The sequence below is a fragment of the Sinocyclocheilus rhinocerous genome, unplaced genomic scaffold, assembly GCF_001515625.1.
Source record: "Sinocyclocheilus rhinocerous isolate Xijiao unplaced genomic scaffold, SAMN03320098_v1.1 scaffold411, whole genome shotgun sequence".
NCBI classification, from domain to species: Eukaryota; Metazoa; Chordata; class Actinopteri; order Cypriniformes; family Cyprinidae; genus Sinocyclocheilus; species Sinocyclocheilus rhinocerous.
In genome coordinates this window covers 184936-188977 of record NW_015640493.1, presented here as the reverse complement: position 1 = coordinate 188977, position 4042 = coordinate 184936, and positions in this window count along the sequence as shown.

Genomic DNA, 4042 nt, shown 5'->3' with positions numbered 1-4042 from the left:
GTTTTGTAAAAATCGACGCGTTTCAAAAAGGCGGGGCATAGAGGAGAAACAATAATGTACAGTATGTGGAAAATAATGTGTTTTTTTAACTTTAAACCGCATAAACACATTTCATTACACCAAATACACAAAATAATGTTCTTTTTAGCAGCATCATATGACCCCTTTAAGCATTGAGCCAGTCACTCAGCCAGACTGAACATGTGGATCCTATTACATGCTGTCCACACTCAGGATCAAAAGAAGGATTGGAGTCTATTTCTCTCTCTGTATGTAAGGACATCCACCCCTGCTGCAGAGTCCTCTAGTTAGAGGTTATGTCACTTATTTACTGCCAGTCAAAGGAGCGGTGTAAATGTGCTGAGAGAGATTGAACCTTGGCTGTGTGACAACAAGGCAACACCAGAACAGATACGCGTGTGTTTGTGTAAGTGTACGGGTGTGTGTGTGTGTGTGTGTGTGTGTGCTGTGCATGTGTGAGATGAACTTCCCAGTAAAATTTGGGTAAATCATTTACTTAGGAGAAATCCTAAAGCTACAATCATGCCGATCTTGAACATGATCTAGACTCATAGGAATGAATGGATTCCTCTTAAGGCTACATCATACAACATTTGCTTGGGTGAATATGAAAATTGATTGGAACAAAGCCCAGTCAGAGTTTAAAGGTAGGGTAGGCGATTTCGGAAAGGCTAGCAATAGCAAGCTAGCTTTGAAAGCAAGATCCCACCTTCCTTCCCTGCATAATCACTCTGCAAAGCCACACCTACTCCAAAACATATGAATGCGAACAGGCAGACCAGAAGCTAATCAGCGACTCAATGACAGATGGCGTTGGTGGAGGATTGAATGCCACGCTGTCAGATTACCTCATGTCTCATTCACCGGTGAGAAAACATTACAGTACAAAGCACATAATATTAAAATAATAAAAATACAAATACATACTGTGCGTTGACAGGCAGGTAGGACAGCCTATCGTAATGTTCGGATCTGATTTATTGAACATTTTATGGTCCTACACATTCCACAGGCGATATAAATACATAAATACATTTAGATCACTTAACTTATTGATTGCTATCGGGATGTGAAAAGACTTTCAACCAGCATAACAAAACTTGTTTTTGAACCAAATCACCTACCCTGCCTTTAACAGTCTTGTGAAGGCAAAGCTGAACTTTCAGCAGCCATTACTCCAGTCGTCAGTGTCACATGATCCTTTAGAAATAATTTTAATATGCCGATTTGCTGCCGATCTTGTTATTATCAGTGTTGAAAACAGTTGTGCTGCTTAATATTTTGTGGAAACTGTAATGCATTTTTTTTTCAGGATTCTTTCATGAATAGCTGTATTTATTTGAAAAATTAATTTTTGTAACTATTATAAATGTCTTTACTGTCAATTGAATCTGTGCTAATTTAAAATATTAATTTCTTTCCAAAAAAAAAAAACTTTGCAAACTGTCAGGAACTGTCAGTCTTCTGTTCACTTATTTTTCATTATCATGGACTTTTAGTTTGTTTCATTTCCTGTTGTCTTTGTTCTAGTTTCCTGCTCTGTTTAGTTACTATGGCAATTCATTTGATCATCACACCTGTCTGTTTGTTTGTTATCAGTGTGTACTTAAGTTCCTTTGTTCCCTCAGTTCATTGGTGGTTGCTGTTTGTGTATCATGCACACGGTTATTACCCTGTGTTTATTCTTTGTTCTTATTGGAACTTTCTGACTCATATTCTTCTTTGGAACTTTTAAAACTGTGACAAACATTGTATCTCACATCTGATTGGCTAATTATTTATTTGGTACACCAAAGCCACGTAATGCAGGATAGTGTACAGTCAGCTGATAATGACCAGCGGATTATACCTTATGCCTTACTTAATGTTTGTATTGTTTCATTGGTGACCTGTCCTAGGAACGGTCAATATTATTGTAGAGTGTTAGAACAGTAACTATGAGTTATGCAGTGACTCATAGACAGTGTAATAAAGCAGTAAGCTTTCCCCAATAGCATTCATATTCAGGTGAAAGAGCAGCAGTCAATGACAAGTATAAAGGCCATGTTATCAAGTCCACACTGAAAAAAATCTAGTGTAATGTTTATATCCAAATTTTCACTCTAAAATTTTTAGTAAATTTCACATATAAAACATCAAGTAACACATTGAATTAAACATTAAATTTCAAAGTAGAAAGACTAAACACTCCAATAATCTTGGTGCATTTTCCCTTACATTTTTAGATTTACATGTTTACAGCAATGATAATTGACAACATCATTTAATATGACCACAGAACTTTTGTTTTGTTATTTTGTACTAATAATTCATACTCTGTTATACCACTCAGTGAAGTGAAAGTCAGTCTGGTCAGCCTGCAGCTATATTGATTGATGAGTGTCAGAATCAGTGATACAGTGACCCAGCAAACCTAGTTCGATTTCTCTCCCGCTCTCTCATAATACGACTCCATATTTGTCCCACTTGGAACCTCAATTTACAGTATCTACTGCCTTTCAGCTGTATATTGTGTTGTACTGTATATTATTAGTATATTTCCTTCGAATTTAGTTAATTATTTCGGTTTAAAATTACGTTGTCATTCATGTCTCCAAAAATCACTAAACTTGAATGGGTATTATCACTAGAGGGCAGTATTGTCGCAAGCAAAATATGCCATAATTACACAGAAATTTGCATTGCTGAACTAATTTTATGTTGTTATAGAGACAAAGAAACATTAATAATCCATAATTCATCACAAAAATGTCCTCTGTGTTCATCTCTATCCATTCATTACTAATTTGCTTTAGTTCACGCCACTTATTCATCTGTTGTTCTTTTCATCTTGATTATCTCCATTCATCTCCCCGACATGCCTCAGAAATGACAGGTAATTAAATTCACATTAATAATGTAAGTCGGCTCACAGCAATCACGTTACCTGCTGTTATAAATGTATGTGTTTAGATGGAACAGAAGGACCCTTCACTTTAAGTGCTTATATGAGTATGAATTTGTGTTGCCAATTTTTTCTTTTTCACTGTACAAAGACTAGATAAAAGCAAAGTATCAGTTCAGAGTGGACAAAGTGGACATAACCGCTCTCTGCATCACAGCATGTTTAATGGCTCTTTTGTAAAGTGGACCAACTTAATTAAAAAATAATAATAATAAATCAATGACAGGATTTATAAGCCTGTGTAGCATAGAGCTGTACTCCTACACATTATGCTATGGAAGCTGAGATTTTTGTAGGCCAAATGAACAGAGACCGACCACTTCTTCCAGCTGTGCAAGCATCTACTATTTCGATAAAAACAATTCCAAAAACGAGAGGATTTTGTGAAGTACAAACTTCTTTTTAACTCAGAGCTGCTGCCTTCCGCTTCACAAGGGCAACTGTACTTCATAGAAAGATGATTAGGGGTTCAAATTAAACAGATTGAACTTGTTAGTGGTCATGTTGAGTGAAGGAATTGATTGACAATGGTTTGGAATACAAACCATGACCAGCCCAATAACAAATGTGGGATGATCATGTTAAGAATATATTTATAAAACTATAACTCTGCCATGTTTCAGATCTAACATGTTGAAGTGTCATAGAGCAAGTAATGAATGCTATTCTGGATCACAGGACAAAATAAATCAACATTTTCTTCTGCTGGTGTGTGCCAATTTTCAAGAGTTTTTGAGCATGTTAAGGCCCCCAAAAAGCCCTGGATAGTCGAAGAAAAAAAAAAAAATAAATAAAAAATAATAATCCTTAGGGGATCAATAGGGCCCTGCGCCTTTCTGGCTTGGGCCCTAATAAATCAATGACAGGATTTATAAGCCTGTGTAGCATAGAGCTGTACTCCTACACATTATGCTATGGAAGCTGAGATTTTTGTAGGCCAAATGAACAGAGACCGACCACTTCTTCCAGCTGTGCAAGCATCTACTATTTCGATAAAAACAATTCCAAAAACGAGAGGATTTTGTGAAGTACAAACTTCTTTTTAACTCAGAGCTGCTGCCTTCCGCTTCACAGGGG